The sequence below is a fragment of the Pelophylax lessonae genome (assembly GCF_965119305.1).
Source record: "Pelophylax lessonae genome assembly, chromosome: 3".
Lineage (NCBI taxonomy): Eukaryota > Metazoa > Chordata > Amphibia > Anura > Ranidae > Pelophylax > Pelophylax lessonae.
Window position 1 is genome coordinate 2,035,488 of NC_138770.1, and position 20,138 is coordinate 2,055,625.

The 20,138-nt window shown below is 46.8% G+C and overlaps 3 protein-coding genes and 1 pseudogene across 4 annotated transcripts in view; 3 read left to right on the plus strand and 1 right to left on the minus strand.

The window, feature by feature from the left end:
- Nucleotides 1-20,138, minus strand: part of LOC309549119 (uncharacterized protein) — a 2,919,967-nt gene that overhangs the window by 1,547,465 nt on the left and 1,352,364 nt on the right. The gene's annotated exons all lie outside the window — the stretch shown is intronic.
- Nucleotides 1-20,138, plus strand: part of LOC309549117 (uncharacterized protein) — a 4,285,597-nt gene that overhangs the window by 1,436,804 nt on the left and 2,828,655 nt on the right.
- Nucleotides 1-20,138, plus strand: part of LOC309549129 (gastrula zinc finger protein XlCGF53.1-like) — a 49,385-nt gene that overhangs the window by 2,480 nt on the left and 26,767 nt on the right. The window lies entirely within an intron of this gene.
- The window catches only part of LOC309548662, a 43,851-nt pseudogene continuing 36,869 nt past the window's right edge, over nucleotides 13,157-20,138 (plus strand). Inside the window, exon 1 of the transcript in view lies at nucleotides 13,157-13,160. The product of the transcript in view is annotated as an uncharacterized misc_RNA (transcript). The remainder of the gene's footprint in view (nucleotides 13,161-20,138) is intronic.

The window sequence follows — 20,138 nt, forward strand, 5'->3', positions numbered from 1 at the left end:
ACCTCTTTTTGTCAGCTGGCTGAGTCGGGGCTTTCTCAGTAAGAGCTCCGGTACAGGTGGGCGGAGCTAGAAGAGGTCACACAGCAGCCCCCAATCACTGCTTCCCACCCAGCACACTCTGCCTCTCCCTGAGTGAAGATCTGAGAGGACAGATGGCAGCTTTCAGCTTCTCCCCGTGAGTCCTGACCTTCTCTGCCTTCCACCCTGTACTATGCTGTCTGTAATCCTGCCCTGCACCTTACATTGCAGGTTTACAGAGAGAGACAGAGAGAGAGACTTCCTTGAATAGGTTAGGGATATACTGGGTGATTCATAGATGTATTTCACACACACATCTTTTATAATAAGATATAGTATGTATATGGAATACATCTATGTATCACCTCAGAAATCCTGGCATAATCCTAACCTATTAGAAAATCAAAATATAAACAGCAATGAATGTAATTGCATAACAGAGCCAACTCCAGGAAAGTAAAAAATAAAGTCCACCCTTGCAGTGTAGGTGTGGGGAGGGGGAGACACAGCCTCTTGCTCTTACCTTATTCCATTTAGTAGCCAGCTCCAGTGCTCTCTTCCTCCACACAAAGTCCTGACATCATCACATACCATACAGGGACATTAACCCTGTATAGTATGATGGGGAGCCTGAAGTGTGACCACAGCCAGTAACTTACATAGAAGCTGAAGGAGACAAGTCACAGCACTGGAGGGAGCCTACACGAGCAAGGAATAAGGTAAAGCTGGCTACACATACATTGAGATTTGTCTAGTTCAGCAGGGAAACGCTGAATTTCAGTGTGTAGAGTGTAGCTCCCCCTGTTAGAAGCCTATCATTAGATCAGCTTCTGTTGAACAGGACTGCTGGAAAACCTTGTTCAATCAGCCGGTTGGCTGCTGCACGAATCCGTGTATTCTGACAGTGGGGGACCCGATTGTCAGAATACAATGCCCCTGAATATTCCTGTATCCACATCACTTGTGTGTATGTAAGAACCAGAAATCTGAACAAAAACAACTGTGCATGTGTACCAGCTTAAATGATAAATTCACATTTTAGAATATGTTACACCAGTGTTCAGGGTGTAACATGTTCTAGTTGCCCCATTCTCCTCAGGCACCTGTACAATGTCCGCAACCTCTGATCATCTCCTGTACCATGTCTGCAGTCCATGACATTTCCTGTACCATGTGCACATCCCATGACATCTCCTGTACCATGTGTGCAGCCCATGACATCTCCTGTACCATGTCCGCAACCTCTGATCATCTCCTGTACCATGTCCGCAGCCCATGACATCTCCTGTACCATGTCCGCAGCCCATGACATCTCCTGTACCATGTCCACAGCCCACGACATCTCCTGTACCATGTCCGCAGCCCACGACATCTCCTGTACCATGTCCGCAGCCCATGACATCTCCTGTACCATGTGCACAGCCCATGACATCTCCTGTACCTTGTGCACAGCCCATGATATCTCCTGTACCATGTGCGCAGCCTCTGACCCCCTCCTGTACAATGTCCGCAGCCCATGACATCTCCTGTACCATGTGCGCAGCCCATGACATCTCCTGTACCATGTCCACAGCCCATGTGTCACAATCTGGATGGAGGCCAGTGCAGAGAGGGCTTCCCTTGCAGCTCAGTGCGAGTCACCCCTGGAAGTGGTACAGGAGGTGAAGCGTCCCAAGTAGCACAGGTCGCCTGTGGTGAACACCAGATGATTTCAGGAACTCTGGGTAAGGCAGGCAACTAGAGGAGTAGTAAAAGCCAGGTCGAGGGTCAAACACCAGTGATCAGTCCAAGAGCAAGGTAAGTAGCAGAGCAGGGACGAGCCGGGGTCATACACAGGTGAGCAGGCAGAAACAGAGTCCTTAGGCAAGCCGGGGTCATACACTGGGGAAACAGGCAGGTAGTAGCAAGAGCAAAGTCCGAGAGGCAAGCCGAGGGTCAAAAACCAGGAGGAGATCAGATGGTTCAGAAACAAGCCGGGTCACAACAGGAAGTCCAAACAGGAAACAGGAAGCACAAGAACACAGGAAGCTGAGAGATAATCCAGTGTAACGTTAGAATTCCATACCTCGTTAGAATTCCATACCGTCGTCACTTCCTGTCTGAAACAGCTGAGCAGCGCAGCAGTGCGCATGCTCAGAGCCCCGGAAACGTAATTGAAGAGCAAAGAATTTGAGAAGTGCGCATGCTCGGAGGGAATGAACTTCTCACGGCACTGTGTGTAATTTTATGCTTGCGGCGCTTAAATAAAAACACTTCGGCTGCAACATCAATCATCTCCTCTCCTGTCCCTGTCACTTCCCTGATCTCGCCTAATAGATATAAAAGCGGCGGCGGGTGTATGAGATGTAAATGACGGCGATCGTGGCTCCGTGATCCGCTTTTATATTTATTACCCGATGTGATGGTGTTCACCATCACTGGAATTTAAGGACAGATGGGTGATAGGTTGAATTGCTTCATATTTGTCAGCAAGGTCAATTGTTCCCTTTCTCATGAGGTCTCTGAGCAGGAAGTGCATTCCTAATATGGTCATCCCAGGAAGTTCTGAGGAGACGGACTGTCTAAGGTGTGCTAATGACCTCACCTGTTGTCTGCTAAGGGAGATATTGACACTCAGAGTAATGTGTATTGAGGGCTCGTTAGGGAACCATTGTTCTGTGTCTGACTATTGTGTACATTGATTGCCCCCTGGGGCTTCTGTCTCCTTGCATTGGTCAAAGCTATCTGACCAATCCCTGTTGACTCATTTTCAAGTCCTCATTTGCATTTCCTGGTCAAGCTATCTGACCAATCACTACTGACTCATTTTCGAGCCCTCATTTGCATGTCTGGAGAGGACCTGAATGGGAACTGCAGGTACTTTACAATTGACCAATAGGAAAGCGGTTGTTGGGGGCAGGATGTTCCAAATTCTGTATAAAAGTGTGCTGTGTTCTTCCAATAAATTGTCTTCCTGTTTGAACTTACATACAGCCTTGCCTGGTGTTTGTTCTAATGGATTCTGAACGGCACATAGCTGTAGTTCGGATCCCGGATCCTTGGTTGACCGAACCATCAGACGTTGCGATCTGCAAGCTGACTTACTAGAAACAGAGGAGTGTCGGGAGAGCTGACAGAGCGAGCAAGGGTCTCGTCACATTGGTTTACTCGAAATTTCTACTTGAGTAAAAGTACAAGTGCTCGATCAAAAAGTGACTTGAGTAGAAGTGGAAGTGCTCGCAGAAAAAGTTACTTAAGTAGAAGTACTAAAGTATTCAACATTTTTTTTACTTAAGTATTGCAAGTAGTTTTTTCAAAAAATTTGCTACTTAAGTACTAAAAGTAAAAAGTACCAGTAGTTTTGAAAAAAAAATTCTACTCAAGTACTGAAAGTAGAAGTACAAGTACTGTGTTATGTAGTTATTAAAGAAAGAAGTCAAACGTTTGAACATCATATTGTTTTTTATTATTTCAAATGATTAACCTGTGTTTGTTAGTAGTTTCTTGATGCACTTCAAGCGCTGTAGCACCATTTATTTGTTTGTTTCATATTTTCTTTTTATTGGAAAGATTTGGTATAGCAGCTTTTATTATACACAGCCTTTATTTTCGTATGCGCTGATTTACAAATGACATTATACACATTTTTTGAGCTTTATGCAACCTGCCATCTACTGTTCTGGCAGTGGTAATTTTTTTAAAAGTAACGAGTAACTATGCAGCACAAAAAAAAAATACTTGAGTAGAAGTATCGAAATCATCGAAAAAATGTAGTGAAGTAAAAGTAGAAGTAGGAGAAAAAAATTCTACTCTAGGAAAGTACAGATACCGCATTTCGGTACTTAAGTACAGTACTTAAGTAGTTCTACTTCGTTACTATACATCTCTGATGACCAGCTATGCAGCATGCAGGAGAGCCACGCTGAAAGACTTACTTGAGAGCCGCGGAGGGACCGGTGGGCCAAAGAACAAGGCCACCCTGATCAGTGAGCTATCTGAGATGGATAAGGGGGATGGTGATGCAGGACCCCGGTCAGTTGAAGACTTGTTTCAGCAACGAGTTTGAGAGCGGTTGTCATTATATGGTGCTAACCCATCAGAGACCGCCATACAGAATGCCATTAGAGACATCCAGCTGCAGGATGAGCGACAAGAGAAAGAAAGAGAACGGCAAGAGAGGGAACGAGAGCGGCAACATGAGCAGAAAATGGCAGAAATACGGCAATCGGAGAAAACGCCTAAAGATGCAGCGACTGTCCGTAAGTTGCCCTTTCGGGCGTTCAAACTATTTAAAGAAGGAGAGGAGGAAATTGACGCATTCCTGCAGGACTTTGAGAGACTATGCCAGATACATGAAGTACTGTCCCAAGATTGGGTCGTTTTACTGGCGAGTAATTTAACTGGCAGAGCGGCGGATGCATATCGGGCCCTGGAGGACGAAGACGCTAAAGACTATGACCGGGTAAAAGAAGCTTTGCTAGCCCGATTTGCCATTACACCCGAAGCCAGCCGGATTAAGTTTCGAGAATCCCGGAAACAAACCAACACAACATACGGGGAGTGGGCACATCGTATGCAGCGGAACCTTAAGAGCTGGTTCCAGGGAAGCCACGCTCATACCATAGAGGACATCACTCAGCTAGTACTATTAGAACAGTTCTTTAACCACACCCCTCCGGTAGTACGGGATTGGGTTCGAGATAAACAACCACAGACGGTACAGCAAGCGGCTACTCTGGCCGATGAATATCTGGACTCTCGAAGGTCAGGCAAAAACGAGCACTATCCACTATCTCGGCCCAGTTTACCAGCCTCTAAACTGACTTCAGTACCTCCGTGGTCTGCCTCGAGACCCCCAGCCCGACCCAACCCTCCTACCGGACCTAAGTGCTATACCTGTAACCGAACTGGTCATCTGCAACGACATTGCCCTAGCCAATCCACGAGGTATCGAGAGACTAATCATCCATCCAGACCAGCGGCTCATTGCTTCCAGAATGAGCCCAACCATCGAGATGTTCAGGAAGAGTGGGGCGAACTTTTCGAAGCGGATCCTATCCAAGCTGCTGCCGGAGATAATCGGCAGCACCATCGCCAGGCAGTATGGGTTAATGAGCAGCCAGCCCAGGGACTCCGCGATTCCGGGGCTATGATTACCCTCATCCAGCCTCACATGATTCCCCAGTCAGCCCGGACCAGCCAGACTGTTGCAGTCAGGGTAGCAGGGGGCAAGGTTTATCCACCGCCCAAGTCCTCTTGGATCGGGGCTCAGGGGAGCGATATGTGCGAGTGGGATTACTACGCGAGTTACCCTCAGAAGTAATTTTGGGGAACGATTTGGGCCATTTAACTTCCTCTTATGCCCCAGAGGCCGCCATGGCCAGGACCACCAGACGTCACAGCCACAGTCGCTCTCCCATGTCAAATCGAAGGCGGCATATAGGAAGTAGTGTAGGTCGGGCAAATCCTGATCCTAACTGCTGTTTTGGCGTGTTTGGCCTAAGTCTTTACACAACGGAGTGAGATCTAGGAGAAGTATTTTCAACATATGGTCCAATGGCTGATGTATCCATTGTGTATGATCGGCAGTCTCGACGTTCCAGGGGTTTCGCGTTTGTCTGCTTTGAAAATGTTGAAGACGCAAAGGAGGCAAAAGAACATGCAAATGGAATGGAACTTGATGGAAGACACATACGTGTAGATTTCTCAATTACACAAAGGCCCCACACCCCTACACCAGGAATATACATGGGAATGCGGAGGGGTTATCCCGACAGACAGACCTAGAACCTTAAGACTACTTTTCCAACATCCTCGAGTTGACCCGTTCGGGGTCCCACTGTGGCTGTTGGACTGTTTCCCCGGGGGAAGATATGTGATGGTGTTCACCATCACTGGAATTTAAGGACAGATGGGTGATAGGTTGAATTGTTTCATATTTGTCAGCAAGGTCAATTGTTCCCTTTCTCATGAGGTCTCTGAGCAGGAAGTGCATTCCTAATATGGTCATCCCAGGAAGTTCTGAGGAGACGGACTGTCTAAGGTGTGCTAATGACCTCACCTGTTGTCTGCTAAGGGAGATATTGACACTCAGAGTAATGTGTATTGAGGGCTCGTTAGGGAACCATTGTTCTGTGTCTGACTATTGTGTACATTGATTGCCCCCTGGGGCTTCTGTCTCCTTGCATTGGTCATAGCTATCTGACCAATCCCTGTTGACTCATTTTCAAGTCCTCATTTGCATTTCCTAGTCAAGCTATCTGACCAATCACTACTGACTCATTTTCAAGTCCTCATTTTCATTTCTTGGTCAAGCTATCTGACCAATCACTACTGACTCATTTTCGAGCCCTCATTTGCATGTCTGGAGAGGACCTGAATGGGAACTGCAGGTACTTTACAATTGACCAATAGGAAAGCGATTGTTGGGGGCAGGATGTTCCAAATTCTGTATAAAAGTGTGCTGTGTTCTTCCAATAAATTGTCTTCCTGTTTGAACTTACATACAGCCTTGCCTGGTGTTTGTTCTAATGGATTCCGAACGGCACATAGCTGTAGTTCAGATCCCGGATCCTTGGTTGACCGAACCATCAGACGTTGCGATCTGCAAGCTGACTTACTAGAAACAGAGGAGTGTCGGGAGAGCGGACAGAGCGAGCAAGGGTCTCGTCACACCCGAGATCAGGGAAGTGACAGGGGAAGGAGCGGACATGAGCCATGATGCAGAGGAGCTGTTTTAATGTAACCGCCGCAAGTTTAAGTACCGTGAGAAATCCATACCCTACGTAGGTCCCCCGGAAGTGACGAGGGTATGGTTTTCTCACGGGTATGGTTTTTTCACGGAACACCAGCAATGAGTCTGCTCCTATGGCCACCTTTTAAAGGCCAGCAGAGGGCAGTGTCAATTGAGGCTGGAACGACCATTGCTATTACTGGCAATGTTGCCAGTTCTCCTACGGCCATTTCCCTGATGGGCCAGCAGAGGGCTGTGTCGATTGAGCCAGGAGCGTCCATGACTTGTACTGGCAGAAATGCCAGTACGGCTGTATCCGTGACAGTGCCCCCCCCCCCAGAGGGGAAGCCTCCGGATGCCCAGATGGGCCCGACTTTCAGGAAACCTTCAATGGAATTCTCGGATAAGCCTTGGGGCATGTATATTGTTCATGGGTTCCCATGAATTATCTTCAGGGGGATACCCCTTCCACTTAATTAAGTACTGAGTCTGTCTACCCCTTTTCCTGCAATCCAAGATGGATTCGACCTCAAACTCAGTTTCATCTTCCACTGAAACCGGCGGTGGAGGTAGCTCCTCTCTTCCAGGGAACGGGCTCTGTACAACTGGTTTAAGTAGAGAGGTATGGAACACTGGGTGGATCTTGCAGGAACTGGGCAGAGCCAGTTCAAAAGCCACTGGATTAATCACCCTCTTGATTTCAAAAGGGCCGATAAATCTGGGCCCAAGTTTCCTAGAAGGACAAGACAGTTTCAAATTCATAGAAGAAAGCCATACCTTATCTCCAATCTTGTAATCAGGATTTCCTTTCCTCTTCAGATCATAGAATCTTTTATAGTCCTTTTGGGGCTTGAGTATGGCCTCCTGCAGTAACTGGTAGTTGGCCTGGATGGAACTTACTCGATCCTGGACTGCAGGGACTGATGTTTCAGGAATGACGTTAGGCAAGAAAGAGGGATGGAACCCGTAATTTGCCCAGAACGGGGTTTGATTGGTTGCTGAGTGTAGAGAATTGTTGTACGCAAATCTGCGCAAGGAAGGAGAGAAACCCAATTATCCTGGGAACCTGTGCAAAAACATCGTAGATATTGCTCCAAAGTTTGGTTCGTTCTTTCGGTTTGCCCATTACTCTGTGAATGGTAAGCAGATGACAGACTTATTTCAATGGATAAGGATTTACATAGCTCTCTCCAGAATCTAGAGGTGAATTGTACACCTCTGTTTGATATGATATTGTCCGGAAGCCCATGTAACCTAAGTATCTCTCTAATGAACACGTTGGCAGTATCTAGAGCAGAGGGTGTACCGATCATGGGTAAAAAGTGGGCCATCTTTGAAAGACGGTCAACTACCACCAGAATAGTGGTGAACCCTTCTGAGGGTGGGAGATCCACGATGAAGTCCATAGAGAGCTTCTTCCAGGGTTGTTCAGGAATGGGTAGAGGTCTCAGTAGGCCCCAAGACTTGGTTTTGGACCCCTTGCTACGTTGGCAAGTGACACAGGAACCAACATAAGCCTTGCAGTCCTGATTCAGGCTGGGCCACCAGAAGAGGCGTTGGACCAGTTCGAGGGTCTTCCGTACCCCGAAGTGACCGGCAAGCTTGTGGTCATGAAAGCTTTTTAAGACCTGAAGTCTTACTTGAGGGGGAACAAAAATTTTGTCTTGATGCCACAAGAATCCATCTCATCTGCTTAAGGGGGGAGTTACTGGTTCTGTACTCTGAGCAGAGGTCTTCTTAATTGCAGTCTTCAGGTCAGGCTGGATAAGCAAAAAAAAATTTTGAGCAGAGAGAATGGTATTGGGTTCAACCATCTCTGGGTTGTCAGGAAACATCCGAGAAAGAGCATCTGCTTTTCCATTCTTAGACCCGGGCCTGTAGGTGATGTGGAAGTTGAACCTTGAAAAGAACAGAGCCCACCAGGTTTGTCGAGGTCTTAGACGTTTAGCTGTTCTTAGGTATTCTAAGTTCCTGTGGTCAGTGAAAATCATGATGGGATGGGCGGCCCCTTCCAGCAGATATCTCCACTCCTCTAAGGCACATTTTATAGCCAAAAGTTCACGATCACCTACATCATAGTTCCTCTGTGGAGGAGTCATTTTCCGGGAGGAAAAGGCCACGGGGTGAAGAAGCGCCTTCGGGCCTTGACGTTGGGACAGGATTGCCCCAGTAGCAATTTCTGAAGCGTCAACATCTAATATATAGGGCAGAGCCGGATCCGGGTGCTGAAGGATAGGTGCCGAGATAAATAGTCTTTTTAGTTCGTCAAATGCTGCTTGGGCCTCCGGTGACCAGCGGAAGCGAACCTGCTGGCGGGTCAGCTGGGTGATGGGTGAGATGATCGTGGAGAAACCTTTCATGAACCTTCTGTAAAAATTGGCAAAGCCTACAAACCGTTGGACACCTTTTTTGTCGGAAGGGGCTGGCCAATCTAAAATAGATTTTACTTTCTGAGGATCCATGGAGATTCCATTGGTGGAGATAATCAGTCCTAAAAACTGAATGGAATCCTTCTCAAAGTCGCACTTTTCTGCCTTTACATAGAGTCCATACTTCCTCAGGGTGGCAAGCACTCTTTTAACATGAGCCCGATGGAGCTCCAGGGTGGCAGAAAAGATGAGGATGTCATCTAGATAAACTATCAGAAAGTTGTCCAGGAATTCTCAGAAGATGACGTTCACGAGATGTTGAAAAGTCGCTGGAGCGTTGCACAGCCCAAAAGGCATGACCAAGTACTCGAAGTGGCCAAATCGAGTTCTGAACGCTGTCTTCCACTCATCCCCTTCTCGGATACGGACTAAGTTATAGGCTCCTCGGAGATCAAGTTTTGTGAAAATTCAGGCACACCGGAAACACTGAACAAGTTCAGGAATAAGGGGAAGAGGGTACCGGTTCTTAACGGTAATCTTGTTGAGTTCTCGGTAGTCCACACAGGGTCTTAAAGAGCCATCTTTTTCCTCCACAAAAAATATGCCAGCCCCAGCAGGAGAAGAGGAGGAACCCCTTCTCCAAGTTCTCATTGATGTAGACTCTGAGGACTTCAAGTTCGTTCTCGGATAAAGGGAATATCCTCCCAAACGGGATCTCAGCTCCAGGGAGTAATTCAATGGGACAATCGTAGGAGCGGTGAGGGGGAAGGACCTCGGCTTTCTTTTTATCAAAAACGTCCATGAACTCCCGATAGGCTGCAGGGATGCTGGAAAGGGGGTCGGTTCCTGATTGAACTGCCAAGCAGGTAGAAGAACTATGAGGCCCGGGAGGGAGGCAGTGATTCTGGCAGTACTCAGAAGTGAAGAGGATCTCCTTCTTGACCCAATTAATCTGAGGGTTGTGGGCCTGCAGCCAAGGGAGTCCTAGGATGATGGGGAACATGGGTGAAGATATTACATTGAAACGAACAAACTCTTGATGGCCAGAGTCCGATGTAGTTAGAACAGAACAGGTCTCCCGGGTAACTGGACCGGAGCTGGGCAGGGAACCATCGGCTAAGTGGACCTCAAGTCTTTGTTTCCTCGGCTGCAAAGAGATACCCAGTTTCTTAGCCAAAGCAAAGTCCATGAAACAGCTGCACGCCCCGGAATCAATGATCGCCAGGAGCCGAACCTTCCCTTCTGCCACCTGTAGGGAGACAGGGAGAACAAGGTGAGAGGAGGCAGGCTCAGAGACTTGACAGTACGGAGAACTTTGTAGGTAAGACTTACTGGGTCTTACAGGGCAGTTGCTCAGGAAATGGCCGGTCCCCCCACAGTAGAGGCAGAGGTTGGCCTGCCGGTGGCATTGTCTTTCCTCAGGAGTCAAAGAGGAGCGAATCAAGCCGATCTGCATGGGTTCCCCATCCATGCTCAAGGTAGCAGGTGACCCAGTAGGAGGTGCAGTAGCTGATGGAACCTTAGGCAATACCCAGGTGGGGCGGGAGCCTTGGTAATGTTCGGAACGTCGTTCTCTCAGACGTCTGTCCAATTGAATGGCTAGTTGAATAAGACCCTCGAGAGAAGCAGGGGTATCGACATGAGCCAGTTCATCCTTGAGGATTTCGGACAGTCCATGGCGGTATTGATATTTGAGAGCTGCCTCATTCCAATCAGTGTCTGCGGCCCACCTGCGAAAGTCAAGAGTATAGTCCTCTGCTGGTCGTTTCCCCTGTTGTAAAGCATGCAAGGCTGATTCAGCAGTAGCGGCACGCTGATAAAGCTGAGCCATAGCCTCAAAGAAGGAGTTCACCGAATTTAGAGTGGGACTCTTTTGTTCCAGAAGGTTATGGGCACAAGTTTGGGGTTCCTCAGATAGTAGGGAGATTATGAACCCCACTTTCACAGTTTCGGAGGAAAAGGTCCTAGGCTGGAGGACCAAGTACAGCAGGCAGGCATTTTTAAAGGACCTGAATTTCTTTTGTTCTCCGTGAAAACGTTCAGGTGTTGGCACCCGTGGCTCTGGTGGAGGTGCCATTGCAAAATGTGGAGAACTGGGGTGCTCTTGATGTGAGGAGGCAGAAGCGAAGCTGGCAGAGAGCTGGCTGGGATCAGCAGGAGAAGGAGAAGTTGTTAAATGCTGCAGATGTCCTTCTAACTGGAAGTAGCCATCTTGAAGCTTCTGGACTGCTTGGGTCAGGGTGGCGACTTGTTGACATAGAGACTCGAGCGGGGAAGCACCTCTGTCGGCCTCAGACATGGCTGGATTATACTGTCACATCTGGATGGAGGCCAAAGTGCAGAGACGGCTTCCCTTGCAGCTCAGTGCGAGTCACCCCTGGAAGTGGTACAGGAGGTGAAGCATCCCAAGTAGCACAGGTCGCCTGTGGTGAACACCAGATGATTTCAGGAACTCTGGGTAAGGCAGGCAACTAGAGGAGTAGTAAAAGCCAGGCCATGGGTCAAACACCGGTGATCAGTCCAAGAGCAAGGTAAGTAGCAGAGCAGGGACGAGCCGGGGTCATACACAGGTGAGCAGGCAGAAACAGAGTCCTGAAGCAAGCCGGGGTCATACACTGGGGAAACAGGCAGGTAGTAGCAAGAGCAAAGTCAGAGAGGCAAGCCGAGGGTCAAACACCAGGAGGAGATCAGATGGTTCAGAAACAAGCCGGGTTACAACAGGAAGTCCAAACAGGAAACAGGAAGCACAAGAACACAGGAAGCTGAGAGATAATCCAGCAATGAGTCTGCTCCTATGGCCACCTTTTTATAGGCCAGCAGAGGGCAGTGTCAATTGAGGCTGGAACGACCATTGCTATTACTGGCAATGTTGCCAGTTCTCCTACGGCCATTTCCCTGACGGGCCAGCAGAGGGCTGTGTCGATTGAGCCAGGAGCGTCCATGACTTGTACTGGCAGAAATGCCAGTACGGCTGTATCCCTGACGGGCCAGCAGAGGGCTGTGTCGATTGAGCCAGGAGCGTCCATGACTTGTACTGGCAGAAATGCCAGTACGGCTGTATCCCTGACACCATGACATCTCCTATACCATGTCTGCAGCCCATGACATCTCCTGTACCATGTCTGCAGCCTTTGACATCTCCTGTACCATGTCTGCAGCCTATGACATCTCCTGTACCATGTGCGAAGCCCATGACATCTCCTGTACCATGTGCACAGCCCATGACATCTCGTCTACCATGTCTGCGGCCCATGACCTCTCCTGTACCATGTCCGCAGCCCATGACATCTCCTGTACCATTTCCGCAGCCCATGACATCTCCTGTACCATGTCCACAGCCCATGACATCTCCTGTACCATGTCCGCAGCCCATGACATCTCCTGTACCATGTCCGCAGCCCATGACATCTCCTGTACCATTGTAACGTTCATGCGTTTTTGTTAATGGATGGATTTTCAGCTGCAGAATTATCACACTCAGCAGTCTTGCAGAGATAATGTTGAATAAACCTATCCAACTCTCAGGACTTCATCACGGTGTACAGCCTGTTTATGCAATATACATATACTCAATCAGATGTTTAATGGAGGGACAGAACATATGAGATTGTATAGATGAGAGACAGGTTTGTAGGGTGATTACTAGGAGTAGTATAGGAGAGTTGCAGATGATGGTAATGCAGATAGGTTCTGATGTCTAGTATAGTGCAGATGGTAAGAGGACACAGATGGAGTATACTTAGACAGAGTAACCTAGTGCAAGGATAGTTCAAGGTAGTCCCAAGAGCTAGCAATCTATGCAGATGGTATGGAATAGATAGATAGATAGTCCAGGTAATACTAGCAGATGACAGTAGGAGATCGGTTAGTAAGGAATCCCCTGTGGGGTACTTATCACTTAGATAGTTAGTAGCACTAATGTCCAGAGAACAAGAGATGATCCCGTAGCGAGATACGGATCAGCGACAAGGTTCCGGCGTCAGTTCAGCAAGAGGGAAGGTCAGCAGCTCCGACTTCACAGGAGAAGATGCGGTGAACATATGGGTTTGAACGAGCGATGAGTGAGAGCAAGCCGGCGATTGAAGTAGCCGCTCAAAGCGGCGCTCGGCAATGATGTCATCGCTCTTAAAGGTGTATGCGTCTCATGTATAAGAAGATGGGACGCAATTTGGTAAGGAGAAATTATAGAATAAGGGTACCATAGGTACCAGAACATTACAGTACCCCCCCCCTTAAGGCCGGCTCCGGAAGGCCTCTAGAGCTGGTTTTTCTGGATATTTCGAGTGGAAATTGCGAATTAGCCTAGGGGCATGTATATCGGAGGTATCCAGCCAGGTGTCATCTTGGGGCCCATAGTTCTTCCATCGTACAAGATACTGGAGTCTTCTTCTATTAAAACGGGAATCCAAAATTTCTTTTATCTCAAATTCCTCCCCACCTTCCACTTGTACAGGAGGTGGAGGTGAGATAGTAGGCCTTATTCCTTGGTTAGGAACATGGGGCTTCAGTAGAGACACGTGGAAGATAGGGTGTATCTTTAGGTCTGCTGGCAATGTGAGTTGCACTGCAGCTTTTCCAATAAGCTTCTCTATTGGGAAAGGTCCCAGAAATAGCGGTCCAAGTTTTTTACTAGGGATTTTTAATCTCAGATTTTTTGCAGAAAGCCAAACAAGATCCCCGATGGTATATTGGGGAGAGGGTTTCCTACGAAGGTCGTAGTACCTCTTTTGTTGGCTATGAGCATGTGATATAGTATTGTTGAGTAATCCCAGAGAATCCTTTATCTGGGCAAGATAATCAGACGCCACTGGATTACTGGATGGCAAGATACGTGGTGGAAGGAGTGTGGGATGAAACCCGTAATTTAGGTAAAATGGACTTTGTTTAGTAGTGCTATGAGTCGCGTTGTTATAGGCGAACTCCGCCAGTGGGAGGAGATCTGCCCAATCGTCCTGTATATACGAAGTATAGCAACGCAGATACTGTTCAATGCACTGGTTAACTCTTTCTGTCTGTCCGTTGGTTTGGGGGTGGTATCCAGAAGTAAGTTTACGCTCTATTCTTAGTATCTGACATAGAGCTAACCAAAACTTTGAGATAAATTGTGAACCACGGTCAGACAGCAGTGTTTTTGGAATACCATGTAACTTAAAGACATGTTTCACAAGTAATTCCGCTGTTTGTTTGGATGAAGGTAGTTTTCGAATAGGAGTAAAATGTGCCATCTTGGTCAGGTGGTCCACTGATACCAAGATGGTGTTGAATCCTTTGGAAGGTGGTAATTCCACTATGAAATCTAAGGATACCACTTCCCACGGAACCTGGGGTATCGGTAAACTACAAAGTAGCCCCGATGGTTTCGTGTTGTCGATTTTAGACCTTGCACAGATATCACAAGATGAAACAAACTTTTTTACAGTTGTCTTCATGTCTGGCCACCAAAACTGCCTAGTAAGCAGATTTAAGGTTTTAGTCATACCCATATGTCCTGCCATAAGTACGTCATGCGACAATTCCAAGATCTTGGTTCGCTTAGTAGGGGGTATGTATAATTTATCATTGTAATAGAGAAAGCCTTCTGCGTCGGTAGTTAGTTGTGGTGGAGGTGAGTCTAGTCCTATGCTGTGCAAAATTTCTTCCTTTAGGGAACGAATGACACCGATAATACGTTCAAGTGGTAATATAGGAACTGAGGGAACTTCGATAGAATCCTTCTCGGTTAGTCGTGAAAGTGCATCCGCTTTTTTATTTTTGTCTGCGGGTGTATAAGTCACTAAAAAATTAAATCTCAGAAAGAATAACGACCACCGAACCTGTCGGTGGGAAAGAGTTCTATTAGTCTGAAGGTATTGAAGGTTTTTGTGATCGGTATATATCAGAATTGGCAATTGAGTGCCCTCAAGTAGATGTCGCCAATTCTCCAATGCCAGTTTTATGGCTAATAGCTCCTTCTCTCCTACTGGGTAGTTCACCTCGGGGCTGCTTAATGACTTTGAGAAGAAAGCAACTGGGTAAAGAGGTGAGGTGTTTGTTGGTCGTTGTGAGAGAACTGCTCCTACTGCCATATTTGACGCATCTACCTCCAAGATGTATTGAAGGGATGGGTCTGGATGGCATAGTATGGGGGCAGTAGTGAAGGTTGATTTCAGTAGACAGAACGCTTTATCTGCTTCTTTTGACCAGTTAAATGGTTTCTTCGTGCTTGTAAGTTGTGTGAGGGGTTTTACAATCGCAGAAAAGTTTTTAATGAATTTCCTATAATAGTTGGAAAATCCTAGGAACCTTTGCAATGCTTTGCGAGTGGTTGGCACAGGCCACTCTAGAATGCAGGATATTTTGCTCATGTCCATTTTGATTCCATTTTTTGATATAATATATCCTAGGAATAGTACCTCCTCCTTATGGAACAAACATTTTTTTGATTTAACATATAAGCTATGTGCAAGTAGTCTTGATAACACAAGTCTCACATGTTTTATGTGCTCAGATAAGGAATGAGAATAGATAAGTATATCGTCCAAATATACTACAACACAAACATCAAGCAAGTCTCTGAATATCTCATTTATAAACCGTTGGAAGGCTGCGGGAGCATTACATAGCCCGAAAGGCATTACAAGGTACTCAAACAGTCCGTATCTGGTTCTGAATGCCGTCTTCCATTCATCACCTTTACGGATTCGAATTAAATTGTATGCCCCTTTTAGATCTAATTTTGAGAAAAGAGAAGCTCCACGCACCTGTTCGATAAGTTCAGGAATAAGAGGCAAAGGATAACGATCCTTTATTGTAATGGCATTTAATTGTCTGAAATCAATGATAGGCCTAAGGCTAGAATCCTTATTGCGGACAAAGAAGAGTCCAGCAGCAGTTGAGGAAGTAGAAGGTCGGATGAATCCTTTTGCTAGGTTCTCATCCAGGTACTCCTTAAGATGAGAGAGTTCATCCTGTGAGAGAGGATAAACATGTCCGAAGGGCAACTTGCTATTAGGGATTAGATCGATGCAACAATCATAGTCCCTATGAGGAGGTAGCATTTGAGCGTTTTTTTCCAGGAAAACCTCCGATAAGTCCTGATAACACTTGGGTATAATGTCATCCGACACTACTGACAGGATCCTATTATGTGTGGGAAGATTACACTTTGTTTCACAATAGTGAGAAGAGAAGGCTAGCGTTCTCGTTTTCCAATTGATAATTGGTTGATGTAAGTGTAACCAGGGGAGTCCCAAAATGATTGGGAAATGTGGTGATGTTAACACATCAAAGGTGGTTGTCTCCACATGACACTCTTCAGCAGTTACAAGGAGTGCCTGTGTCTGACTGGTGATAGGACCAGAGGATAGGGGGGTGCCGTTAATAAAACGGAAACAGGTTTGGGTTTAGAAACAATAGGTATTTTATTAAGGGAGACAAAACAAATGTCAATGTAGTTTCCACAAGATCCTGTGTCGATCATGGCCTGGGTGGTGATCCTAGTTTGGTCCCACTGCAATGTTAAATGAACAAAAAGGTAAGGATTAGAAAAGGAAGTTGTGAGTCCGCCTAACAGGACATTTGTACACTCACCCTCCTTCCTGCGGACAAGGGGACAGCCGTTTATCAAATGATTCGGGGATGCGCAGTACATGCAAAGATGTTCGGTCTTCCTTCTGGCACGTTCAGGAAGGGTCAAAGGTGGGCGTCTCATTCCTACCTCCATAGGAGTAGGGTCAACAGGCAACGTCTGGGAAGGGCTGGAAAATGGTGAGCCCATCTTCTCAGCCTTTCTTTCTCGTAGTCGTCTGTCAATATTGATACTGGTCTGTATCAGTCCTTCTAGAGTGCCAGGTAAATCCGCTCGGGCGAGCTCGTCTTTAACGGCCTCAGACAGGCCGAGTCTAAACTGCGTTTTCAAAGATGTGTCGTTCCACCCTGAATCAGGTGACCATCTTTTAAAATTTGCCACGAAATCTTCAGCGGGTCTCCTTCCTTGTTTCAAGGCCCGTAACTGGGTATCAGCGGTACTTTGCTTATTGGGGTCTTCATATAAGCTAGCGAGTTGTGCTAGAAATAGAGGGTAAGAATTAAGGAGTGGATCATCCTTTTCAAAGAGGGCGTCTGCCCAGGCCCGGGGTTCACCCGTTAAATAAGAGATGGTGGTGCAAACTTTAATTTGCTCAGTAGTGTAGGTTAAAGGTTTTAACAGAAAAAGTAAACGACATGCGTTTTTAAATTCACGAAACTTGCACCGATCACCAGAAAACACTATAGGAGGGTTTATCTTAGGCTCACGGGGCTGAGTAGCAGTAAGCTGTGTGAGACGGCCAACCTGCTGTCTCAAGGTCTGATTTTCGTTTTGTACCTCTGCAAGAGCAAGGATCAATGCATCTACTTGCTGTTTTAACTGACGTACATGAGTGGGTAATTCTGCTGAATCCATATTTTTTTTTTAAGGCTCGTTCAATGTGTAACATTCATGCGTTTTTGTTAATAGATGGATTTTCAGCTGCAGAATTATCACACTCAGCAGTCTTGCAGAGATAATGTTGAATAAACCTATCCAACTCTCAGGACTTCATCACGGTGTACAGCCTGTTTATGCAATATACATATACTCAATCAGATGTTTAATGGAGGGACAGAACATATGAGATTGTATAGATGAGAGACAGGTTTGTAGGGTGATTACTAGGAGTAGTATAGGAGAGTTGCAGATGATGGTAATGCAGATAGGTTCTGATGTCTAGTATAGTGCAGATGGTAAGAGGACACAGATGGAGTATACTTAGACAGAGTAACCTAGTGCAAGGATAGTTCAAGGTAGTCCCAAGAGCTAGCAATCTATGCAGATGGTATGGAATAGATAGATAGATAGTCCAGGTAATACTAGCAGATGACAGTAGGAGATCGGTTAGTAAGGAATCCCCTGTGGGGTACTTATCACTTAGATAGTTAGTAGCACTAATGTCCAGAGAACAAGAGATGATCCCGTAGCGAGATACGGATCAGCGACAAGGTTCCGGCGTCAGTTCAGCAAGAGGGAAGGTCAGCAGCTCCGACTTCACAGTAGAAGATGGGGTGAACATGTGGGTTTGAACGAGCGATGAGTGAGAGCAAGCCGGCGATTGAAGTAGCCGCTCATAGCGGCGCTCGGCAATGATGTCATCGCTCTTAAAGGTGTATGCTTCTCATGTATAAGAAGATGGGATGCAATTTGGTAAGGAGAAATTATAGAATAAGGGTACCATAGGTACCAGAACATTACAACCATGTGCACAGCCCATGCCATCTCCTGTACCTTGTGCACAGCCCATGATATCTCCTGTACCATGTACGCAGCCTCTGACCCCCTCCTGTACAATGTCCGCAGCCCATGACATCTCCTGTACCATGTGCGCAGCCCATGACATCTCCTGTACCATGTCTGAAGCCTATGACATCTCCTGTACCATGTCCGCAGCCCATGACATCTCCTATACCATGTCTGCAGCCCATGACATCTCCTGTACCATGTCTGCAGCCTATGACATCTCCTGTACCATGTGCGAAGCCCATGACATCTCCTGTACCATGTGCGCAGCCCATGACATCTCCTCTACAATGTCTGCAGCCCATGACCTCTCCTGTACCATGTCCGCAGCCCATGACATCTCCTGTACCATGTCTGCAGCCCATGACATCTCCTGTACCATGTCTGCAGCCCATGACATCTCCTGTACCATGTGTGCAACCCATGACATCTCCTGTACCATGTGCGCAGCCCATGACATCTCCTGTACCATGTCTGCAGCCCATGACCTCTCCTGTACCATGTCCGCAGCCCATGACATCTCCTGTACCATGTCCGCAGCCCATGACATCTCCTGTACCATGTCCGCAGCCCATGACATCTCCTGTACCATGTCTGCAGCCCATGATATCTCCTGTACCATTTCCGCAGCCTATGACATCTCCTGTACCATGTGCGCAGCCCATGACATCTCCTGTACAATGTCCACAGCCCATGACATCTCCTGTACCATGTGCGCAGCCCATGACATCTCCTGTACCATGTGCGCAGCCCATGACATCTCCTGTACCATGTGCGCAGCCCATGACATCTCCTGTACCATGTCCGCAGCCCATGGCATCTCCTGTACCATGTCTGCAGCCCATGACATCTCCTGTACCATGTCCGCAGCCCATGGCATCTCCTGTACCATGTCTGCAGCCCATGACATCTCCTGTACCATGTCCGCAGACCATGACATCTCCTGTACCATGTCCGCAGCCCATGACATCTCTTGTACCATGTCTGCAGCCCATGATATCTCCTGTACCATGTGCACAGCCCATGACATCTCCTGTACCATGTCCGCAGACCATGACATCTCCTGTACCATGTCCGCAGCCCATGACATCTCCTGTACCATGTCTGCAGCCCATGATATCTCCTGTACCATGTGCGCAGCCCATGACATTTCCTGTACCATGTGCGCAGCCCATGACATCTCCTGTACCATGTCCGCAACCTCTGACCATCTCCTGTAACTTTAACTTGTCCGCAGCCTCTGACCATCTCTTGTCTTTTATCGTGTCTGCAGTCTCAGAGAGGGAGCCTGGAAAGGAGTTTGCTCTTATATATATATATAAAGTCCTATGGGCTTTTATATCTGTCTTATCTATATCTATCTATCTATCTATCTATCTATCTATCTATCTATCTATCTATCTATCTATCTATCTATCTATATATATATATATATATATATATATATATATACAGTGGGTACGGAAAGTATTCAGACCCCCTTAAATTTTTCACTCTTTGTTATATTGCAGCCATTTGCTAAAATCATTTAAGTTCATTCTTCTTCCTCATGAATGTACACATAGCACCCCATACTGACAGAAAAACACAGAATTGTTGACATTGTTGCAGATTTATTAAAAAAGAAAAACTAAAATATCACATGGTCCTAAGTATTCAGACCCTTTGCTCAGTATTTAGTAGAAGCCCCCTTTTGATCTAATACAGCCAGGAGTCTTTTTGGGAAAGATGCAACAAGTCTTTCACA